Below are 10,952 nucleotides of genomic sequence, written 5' to 3'. Positions count from 1 at the left end.
ATGTCCTACCGACCGATCCCTTCTTCTAGTCAAGTTGTGCAACAAATTTCTCTTCTCCCCAATTCTATTCAATACCTCCTCATTAGTTATGTGACCTGCCCAAGTAATCTTCAGCATTTTTCTGTAGCACCGCATTTCGAAAGCTTCAATTCTCTTCTTGTCGAAACTATTTATCGTTCATGTATCACTTCCATACATGGCTACACTCCATACAAACACTTTTAGAAGCGACTTCCTGACACTTAAATCTATAGTCGATGTTAACAAATTTCTCTTCTTCAGAAACGCTTTCCTTGCCATTGCCTGTCTACATTTATATCCTCTCTAATTCGACCATCATCTGTTAGTTTGCTCCCCAAATAGCAAGACTCATTTAATACCTTTAAGTGTGTCATTTCCTAATCTAATTCACCCGATTTACTTCGACTGCATTCCATCATCCTCGTTTTCCTTTTGTTGGTATTTATCTTATATCCTCCTTTCAAGACACTGTCCGTTCCGATCAACTGCTCCTCCAGGTTCTTTGCCGTCTCTGACAGAATTACAATGTCATCCGCGAACCTCAAAGTTTTTATTTCTTCTTCATGGATTTTAATTCATACTCCGAATTTTTCTTTTGTTTCCTTTACTGCTTGCTCAATATACTGATTGAATAACATCGGGGAGAGGCTACAACCCTGTCTCACCCTCTTCCGAACCATTGCTTCCCTTTCATACTCCTCTACTCTATAACTACCACCTCGTTTCTGTAAAAATTGCTGGCCGGAGTGGCCGAGTGGTTCTAGGCGCTACAGTCTGGAACCTCGTGACCGCTACGATCGCAGGTTCGAATCCTGCCTCGGGCATGGATGTTTGTGATGACCTTAGGTAAGTTAGGTTTAAGTTGTTCTAAGTTCTAGGGGACTGATGGCCTCAGAAGTTAACTTCCATAGTGCTCAGAGCCATTTGAACTATTTTGTAAAAATTGTAAATACTCTTCCGCTCCCTGTATTTTACTCCGGCCACCTTCAGAATACAGAACATAAATAACAGCTGTAAGCATAAAAGTAGACAAAAATGCTCTTCGTTTATTCCAACTTAACGGATTTGCATACACTTTGACGCAACTGCTTAATGTGCTCAGTATCGGACGTGGCCACCTCTGGCAGCAATAGATGCCTGACAACGACAGGGCATGCTGCAAATGATGTTATCAATCTCATGTTGAGGCAGTTACTCCCACACTTGCTGAAGAGGTGCTCGCATGTCTTGCGGAGTGGTTGGTGGGTGCTGACGTGGTGCAACCTTTTCTCTCTAGTGCATCTAGGACATGCTCTATGAAATTAAAATCCGAGGAGCAAGCCGACCTGGGTATGCAAGCAACATTTTCCGTTCCCAAGAATACACCAACCACCCGTTCTCTTTAAGGTCGAGCATCATCGTACATCAATTGGAAGTCTGGGTCCACACCATCTCGACACCTCGGCAGATGAGGTCCCAAGATCTCGTCACGATATCTGGCAGCAGTTAAACCTTGACGATTCACGAGTTCAATTTCAAGTAGAGGTGTTCGAGTGGTCCACATAATCTCTGGTAACACCATTAGGGATCCTCCTCGATATGGGTCTCTTCCGACAATGCTTAAGACCCGAAATCATTTTTAAGGTTGCTTCAAGATGCGAATGCTTGGAGATTCACTCTCCAGACAAAATCGGGACTCATCTGTGAAAAGAACATTGTCCCATGTTCGACGTCGAGGTGGTATGTTGACAGCTCTACCCTAAACGTTCCGTTCTATGAAGACGCGATAGAGATACATATACAGAGGGTCTCGGACAGTAAGAGCCACTCTGCCGTGGCCTTCCGTCACCGTTTGTCGCAATACAACACGGCCAGTGAATGCTGCGAGGATAAATTCCTGTTGCCCTGCAGTACTAAGTGGTGCTCTTACAGCCAAATAACACTCCTCTCTGTCTGATCTCACACGTGGTCGGTCCTGGCCTGATCTCGGAAGTACAGTTACAGTCTCCATTAATTGTCGCCACATCCGAGAAACAACAGAACGACTCATATTACGCCATCGGGCTACATGACTTTGTGACTGTCTACCACAGAGAGTCTGGTAGGCGTCTACTTTGTGGCATACTGCCCGGACCGTGACTTTATACACAGCGATTGTAGATTTGGAACTACGCGTCAGGCACTATCCCGTTTGATAGGTGCCTTGACTTCATCGTTGGCGTGACTGTCCACTGACCGGAAAGGCACTTTCCGTGCAAAACACGATTGTACAAACATCTGTTGACAGTGTGTATAATTATACCGTGAATTAGACATCAGACGGGAGGAAATAGCTGTTTGCTGCTTTAATTTTGGACATCAGTGTATATTCGGAAAGCATGAAGTACACTATTGGCCATTAAAATTGCTACACCACGAAGATGACGCGCTACAGACGCGAAATTTAACCGACAGGAAGAAGATGCTGTGATATGCGAATGATTAGCTTTTCAGAGCATTCACACAAGGTTGGTGCCGGCGGCGGCACCTACAACGTGATGACATGAGGACGGTTTCCAACGTATTTCTCATACACAAACAGCAGTTGACCAGTGTTGCATGGAGAAACGTTGCTGTGATGCCTCGTGTAAGGAGGAGAAGTGCGTACCATCACGTTTCCGACTTTGATAAAGGTCGAATTGTAGCTTATCGCAATTGCGGTTTATCGTATCGCGACATGACAGGCATCTTATCCGCATGGCTGTAACGGATCGTGCAGCCACGTCTCGATCCCTGAGTCAACAGATGGGGACGTTTACAAGATCTGCACGATCAGTTTGACGACGTTTGCAGCAGCATAGACCATCAGCTCGAAGACCATGGCTGCAGTTACCCTTGACGCTGCATCATAGACAGGAGCGTCAGCGATGGTGTACTCAACGACGAACCTGGGTGCACGGATGGCGAAACGTAATTTTTTCGGATGAATCCAGGTTCTGTTTACAGCATCATCATGGCCGCATCCGTGTTTGGCGACATCGCGGTGAACGCACATTGGAAGCGCGTATTCGTCTTCGCCATACTGGCGTATCACCCGGCGTGATGGTATGTGGTGCCATTGGTTACACGTCTCGGTCACCTCTTGCTCGCATTGACGGCACTTTGAACAGTGGACGTTACATTTCTGATGTGATACGACGCGTTGCTCAACCCTTCATTCGGTACCTGTGAAACCCTACATTTCAGCAGGATAATGCACGACCGCGTGTTGCACGTCCTGTACGGGCCTTTCTGGATACAGAAAATGTTCTACTGCTGCCCTGGATAGCACATTCTCCAGATCTCTCACCAACTGAAAACGTCTGGTCAACGGGGGCCGAGCAACTGGCTCGTTACAATACGCCAGTCACTACTCCAGATGAACTGTGGTATCGTGTTGAAGCTGCATGGGCTGTTCTACCTGTACACGCCATCCAAGCTCTGTTTGACTCAGTGCCCAGGCGTATCAAGGACGTTATCACGGTCAGAGGTGGTTGTTCTGGGTACTGATTTCTCAGGATCTACGCACCCAAATTGCATGTCAGCTCCAGTATAATAAATTGGTCCAATGAATACCCGTTTGTCATCTGCATTTCTTCTTGGTGTAGCAATTTTAATTGCCAGTAGTGTAATCTTCACAAGCATGAGACTATATTTGCCACAAAAAATTCTGGCTAGTTAAATGTTGTCTGAGCCGTGTGCGGCTCGCGTTGATGCCGTTCATAGCTTGGCATCTTGTAATAGCGATAGTGGCGTCTCGTTTTCTTATTGTGTTCACTGGCGCCACTACGTTTGCTCACCTTGTCTGTCCGTGAGTGGCAGCAGCAGCGCTTATCGATAGCTCGTACTGTGGTACCATCTTTGGAGCGGCCTCTAGTATTCCCACGTCGTCGTGTGTCGAGCTAGTTGAGTTGGGATAGAGCAGCAGTGAGGTCTGGACATCCAGTACTCACCCGACCGCTGGCAACACACATGCACTGTCCGACGGAAAGATGTGGTCGCGAGAGTGCACGACCACGTCAAGGACCGGATTCCGCGAGTTTTAGTTGTATGGACCGTGATATTCGAGTAGTGCAACTTTCGTTTGTGTTAATGTGTCCGCCCGTCGAAGTGACCTCACGGCAGTGAGTTGTCAGTCGACGATTTATACTGGGATCTTTCCCGTGCCAGACTTGAGTGGGGACGACCGTTGGTTGGTCGTTCGGTCGGTCGTCGCAGCTGACGACGTGCATTTGGTCTTTCGACCGCTTCTGGCTTCTCTGTGGTTGTGCCGACTTATAATTCGTCCGTGTTGTTTCACAGTGACTGGTTTTAGCATTGTGAGTTTTTGGTGGAGTTGTTTTCCCGGATCCGTGTTATCTTGTGGTTTTGAATGAGCAGTTAATTTTATTGCTGTCTGCATACTGGATTTGGTGAGGGGTTGCGAACAGAGATCAGTCCGGTAGGGGCGCAGCAGCGAGCAGGTCCGTCCAGCGCAAGGGCAAGCTGGGGCCGCCGGCAGCGTGCTGCCACTGCCGGATAGAGGAGGGGTTGCTGCGAAAGCGACGACTTCGTTGCACACCGTACCCTGGATGTTTAAGCTGCGTGAAGAGTTAACTGATAATGCAACCTCCACTATTCTGAGATGTCGCCTCTGGTTGGCGCCTTGTTGCTCCCAGGGCCGCTGAGCCTGGCGGCAACGAGTGAAGTGTTTCGAGGCGGTGAAATATTGCAGCCATCTTTCTCTATTTGTAATTCATCATTGAACTTAGTATTATTGTTATTATGAAGCACTACCAGCGGTATTTTCTGCTTTGTGGCCGCTAACGCCCGAGTTACCTGCCCTGGAGATTAGCGTACATTTCCAGCAGTGTACCTTTCCTCGTCGTGTTGATGCTGTCCGACACGGCGTGTAGTTTGACAGCCTCCTGTATTCTACTGTGCAATTTTTTTTTTTTTTGAGGGGGGGGGGGATGTTCGGGGAGGTCTACCTTGGTTCTAGTGTTTCCTTCGGCCTTGGGTGTCTTCTGAAGACGTAGTGCTGTCTGTTTCTTCGCCCTTGCCTAAAAATATCCATCATTGTACCAGTGATCGAGTGTTAGACGGATTGGTTAGTCGACCGGTCGGCGCTTAAGCTGCCCCTAGTTTCAAATGCCTCTGAGCACTATGGGACTTCAATCCTGAGGTCATCAGTCCCCTAGAACTTAGAACTACTTAAACCCAACCAACCTAGGGACATCACACACATCCATGTCCGACGGCAGGATTCGAACCTGCGACCGTAGCGGTCGCGTGGTTCCAGACTGTAGCGCCTAGAACCGCTCGGCCACCCCGGCTGGCTGCCCCTAGTTTGAGTTGCGATCCTGTTACGTGAGCCGGCCGAAGTGGCCGTGCGGTTAAAGGCGCTGCAGTCTGGAACAGCAAGACCGCTACGGTCGCAGGTTCGAATCCTGCCTCGGGCATGGATGTTTGTGATGTCCTTAGGTTACTTAGGTTTAACTAGTTCTAAGTTCTAGGGGACTAATGACCTCAGCAGTTGAGTCCCATAGTGCTCAGAGCCATTTGAACCATTTGAACCTGTTACGTGAGTACAACTCTTGGCTGCCTGTCTCACCTTACCCTATGTTTGAGTGAGCTTCCCAGGCTGATCCTTGGAACACTTGCTGAGTACCGCTTGTCCTTATTCCTTAGATTTTGATGTTTGTTTTAAGGATGTTTGTAATTATGTAATTATTGTTAATGTGGCCCTCAGTCGAGGAAAAATTTCACTTCTTCGGTCATAAGGCCTTCAGCAGTGTTACAGTAAGTTCTTTTTTAAGCAAAATTGTTTTAAGAGGAATGGATTTATTTTAAAAGTGCTATTTGGAATTGTTCTTCTGACTTGTAATTCAAGCCTTCAGCCGTTTGTGATTTGAAGTTGTGTTTGGCCTTCAACCGAGCAATAAGTTCACTTCTTTTACAATAAAGCATTTAGCCGCGCTACAGTTTGTTTTAAAATGTAATATTTATCTTAATATGTGCTACTTGGAATTGTTTTTCTGACTTCAAATTCTGGCCTTCAGCCGTTTGTTGCTTCGGCCCTAAAATTGTGCAATTTTTTTTCTGTGGTAAGCCCTTCATCCGTCATACAGTCAGTTGCGTTTTCTTTAGAGATTGTTTTACAATTTCAATTTCCTTGAATAAAGTTTACGTATTCGTTGTGCACCCGAGAGCAAGTGATTATGGCGCAACGCATATCGTGACTGCTGAAGTCTGTCACTGACAGACGGGAACCTGGATGAAAATTAAGTAAAACGTTATAAATTTGCTACCAGTGGCTGTACTGGACTATTAACGCTCGTTAATTAAAAATTAATTCATTACTTGCTCAAAATGGCAACATTTTCTCGGTAGTTCCCGTAAACATGCCTTTAGCTAGCGGCTAACGGAAAACGTTGGTCAGTCTGAGGGCAGTCAGCGTGACAGACGTCTGCGGTGCACCGAGAAGTCGGCCGCGGGGGCGGAGGAGGCGGGGGTGCTTACGCAGCGCGACGTGCCCAGACTGCGGAGCCCCATCGATCCCCGCTTCACGGCAGTGGCACCGGGTCTCCCGTCCGGACTGGAGGTCCGTGGAGCGCAGGTTGCCGTCCACCAGGGGATCCCTGACGAGCGCTTTTCTCTGCAGGAGGCTGCGATACCCTGGGGACACGGCAAGCCGGATCCGCAAGGCGCCTTTTGTTTGCGCACGACTGCTGCAGGACGTGTTCGTCGGCGCAGAAAGTCCTTCTCTCTCTCACTCTCCTTCTCTCTCTCTCTCCCTCTCTCTCTCTCTCTCTGTGTGTGTGTGTGTGTGTGTGTGTGTGTGTGTGCGTGTGTGTGTGCGTGCGTGCGTCCGTGTTAATTCCAACTACCGGTTACGACGAAGACAAAAGGAATGCTTAGAATAGCTACCGAATAGACTTCTGGACTTCAAGAGCGTGTTTACTTGTTGTCCAGGTACCATTCTGTAGCATCGTCGTTTATTTGAACATGCACAGAGATTGTAGAACTGTTAACATGACATTGACATTTAGTGGAGAGAAAAAATTTGTAATAAAGGTGCACATGTATTGACAACGTGAAGTTAAAATCTTCTAGGTTATTAGGCCGCGTCATGTTACTTCTAAAATGTTCGACGTTTCCACCCCTCTGCTCGGATCTTCCTCACAATCTTTTGGTGTCCACTACTGCTGAAACACTGTCCTAGCAGTGGTAGACACCAGAAAATCCTTAGGAAGATCCCAGCAGAGGGGTCGAAACGTCGAACAATATAGAAGAAACATGACCTGGCTTAATAACTCAGAAGATTTTAACTTCAGTGACAACGGCCACGAAAGCCTGCAGTCTTACATGGTGACAACGTAATCCCACTTCCGTATAACTGTATGAAGCGTATGAACCGGTTTCTACAGACTGTAAAAAAGAAGAAACTCTTAATTATTTCCACGTTTTACTGTTGAAAATAATGAAACTCAGGAAAGACACAGAACAAACGAAGATGTAGTTAAATATGAGAGCGACTGAAAACGAAGCAATTCAAACATCGTAGAACAGGAAGGAATGTGTAATAGAAACAGATTCACCGAGCACTATAATGTCAGCTGTGGTGTTGTAATGATCCAGGTTGCCGTTCGCTGCCTCTGAGTTGCGTTGTGAGTTCGCTTTTACTGCGACTTTCAAAGTGTTTACTTGCCTGCAACCAGAGGCGCTGTGTTTCAGCTTCGACAATTCAGTTTATTCTCTGACTTGGTAGAGAAGAGGCGAAGACGTTCTGAGCACGAATTCTCTTCAAATTCTGTACACATTTAGTAGGCAGTTAAAAGGATATAATGTGCAGTTGGTAAGGTGCACTACTCTGGAAAATTCCGAGAAAATCACAAGAGAAGTTTTACGTGTCTGTTAAGTACCGGATATATCTGCTCGGAGATTCCACTCCTAAAGAGTCAAGTCATTAGCATTCACGAGTTGCGAAAAGATCGTGGAGAGGTGACGGTTGAAATCCCACTAACACTTACTGTTTATTCTATATTTTTTTCATCATTGGTCACATTATTTAATATGTATGACGTCTGAGAAGTACATCTCCGTGATTACTTTGCTATTCACAATAAAGTGCCTAGCAGCGGGCTGAATGACCAACCTTCAAGCTCTCTCTCTACCGTTCCACTCTTGAGCGGCGAGCGGGATAAACTAGCACTTAATTTCTCTGTGCTAGCCATGGTTTCTCTTCTTTTACGGTGATACCCAGTTTTCTCTTTGTAGGAGGGTGTCAAGGGAATGTTTTTTGCAATCGGAGTAGAAAACTGGTGAGGAGAAAACTGGTGAATGAAATTTCATGACAAGATCCCGTTGCAACGATAATAGCCTTTGTTTTAATGATAGCTACTCCAATTTACGTACAATGTCTGTGGCACTATCTCCCTGATTTCACGATAATACAAAACGAGCTGCCCTTCTTTGTGCTTTTCCGATGTCATCAGTCAGTCCCTCCTGATGCGGATCCCACACCGCACAGCAATACTCCAGAACAGGGAGGACAAGCGTGGTGTAAGCAGTCTCTTTAACAGACCAATTGCACCTTCTAAGTGTTCTGCCAATGAATCGCAGTCTTTGATTCGCTCTACCCACAACGTGATCTATGTGATGGTTGAATTTACAGCGTTCAGATTTGTGTGACTTATTGCGTAACCGAAATTTAGCGGAATTCTTTTAGTACCCCTGTGAATAACTTCACACTTTTCTATACTCAGGTTCAACTGCCACTTTTTGCACCATACAGATATCGTACCTAAATAATTTTGCAAGTTGTTTCGATCATCTGACGACTTTACAAGACGGTAAATGACAGCATCATCTGCAAACAATCTAAGACTTCTACTCACATTGTCTCCTATGTCGTTAATATAGATCAGGAACAATAGTGGGCCTATAACTCTTCCCTGGGGGAATGCCGGATAATAATTCTGTTTTATTCGATTACTTTCCTTCTATTACTACGAACTATGACCTCTCTGACAGGAAATCACGAATCCAACCACACATACTCCACAGGTAGGCAGTTTGGGTAGAAGACGCTTGTGAGGAACGGTGTCGGAAGCCTTCTGGATATCTAAAATATTGGATGTTGTGACTTGGCGAGACAGCCGAGCCACTATGTCAGGAAGCCGAAAGGCATGCAGGCTGGCGTGAGGTCTGGAACAGTTAAAGGAATAGAGACTAGCAAAATAGGTACGTAGCTTCTGGAATACTTAACTTCAATCCATAATTGGAGAATATCGGTCTGACGGTACATGCATCACAAGATAAATAGCAAATGATAATGGCGCCTTGCTAGGTCGTGGCAAATGACGTAGCTGAAGGCTAAGCTAGCTATCGTCTCGGCAATGGAGAGCATAATTTGTCAGTGAACCATCGCTAGCAAAGTCGGCTGTACAACTGGGGTGAGTGCTAGGAAGTCTCTCTAGACCTGCCATGTGGCGGCGCTCGGTCAGTAATCACTGATAGTGGCGACACGCGGGTCCGACGTATACTAACGGACCGCGGCCGATTTAAAGGCTACCACCTAGCAAGTGCGGTGTCTGGCGGTGACACCACATTGGAATCAATGTGACATCCTCTGTCGATAAGGCTCATTACTTCATGAGTATAAAGAGCTAGTTGCGTTTCACAAGAACGATGTTTTCATGAAGTTGTAGCGAATGTCATATGTTATTCGACAATGAAGTACCTGTAATTTGAAGGATGAGAATGACGTTATTCACAACCAGGAATATAGGAAGTGACACTATGCCAGGCCACAAGAGTAATGTACAATTACTTGTCGAATGTGCTCTCGACATCACACGTTGCGGGATAGTAATTGTCATACAGACGAGGAAAACATAAATTGAAACTTCATGCAAATACACATGGCTTTTGCTTCATTATATTACTTCTCAAATGTCACATAAACTAAATATGATCAATGATGAAAAAAGCAAAAAGATTAATATTTACGTTCGACTGAGAGTCTAACCGTCGTCTCATACACTTTTATCCTACGAAACCAGAATGCTGCTCTCTCCTTTTATTTTTATTTTTAAGGAACCTCGAGGCGCCCAAAGGAAGGGGTGGGGGCAAAGTGCGCAGGGGTCGCAACCCGAGGCCTTTCCACCATGTCCCGTTTCCACCCTCCTGGAAAAAAGGAAATCAGAGGAAACGTGGAGTAGAGGTACATTCAACATCGTTTATTTGTTGATTTTTATTTTAGTTCTTATTATTTTTATTTATTTATTTATTTTTGTCATTAATACCACCGGGAAATCAGGAATCCGGTGTCACGCTAGGAGGAGGGCGCAGCAAGACGTCAGACTAATTGAGGCTATCAAACTTATAGTTTTTTCCGAGATGAAGATACCGATTACCAGTGAACATATCGGTTCTAACGTGGAAGATCCGGGGATCAATTCTTCACGACAGGAACATCCCAGCTCTGGGGTGGGTTACGAAAGACACCGCACGGGAAACTGGAGAAAAATTTTCTGTATTTTCGATAGCGGACAACTGCACAATGGCGTTCATTAAGCAACCGCCAAATGATAATATTTGACGATGTTCGGTCAAGTAATCTTCAGAATGGTATCTATTACTTCTAGTAATGGTAACGAGCTTGAGAGAAAGTCTGGAGGCTTTTATTCAGAATCACTATATGCTATTCCTAGCGTTTAGAGACTTCGATTAGGTGCTGTTGACGCTAATCCGGAGTGCCCGAAAAGACAAGGACGTAGCAGAGGTCGTCACCTAAAAGCAGCACTGCTGTGCCGTGAAATTAACTGAGCGTCATCTCTATCGGTGGTTCTCCAATTGGTCTCCGATACACATTCAAGCCGGACATAGATCCTCATCAGATGAACTAGCCTAAGGTGAAGCGCTATGGCACCCAGGACAATTTATGGACG

The sequence above is a fragment of the Schistocerca piceifrons genome, chromosome 8 (genome assembly GCF_021461385.2).
Source record: "Schistocerca piceifrons isolate TAMUIC-IGC-003096 chromosome 8, iqSchPice1.1, whole genome shotgun sequence".
NCBI lineage: Eukaryota > Metazoa > Arthropoda > Insecta > Orthoptera > Acrididae > Schistocerca > Schistocerca piceifrons.
Note: the sequence above shows the minus strand (reverse complement) of the source record.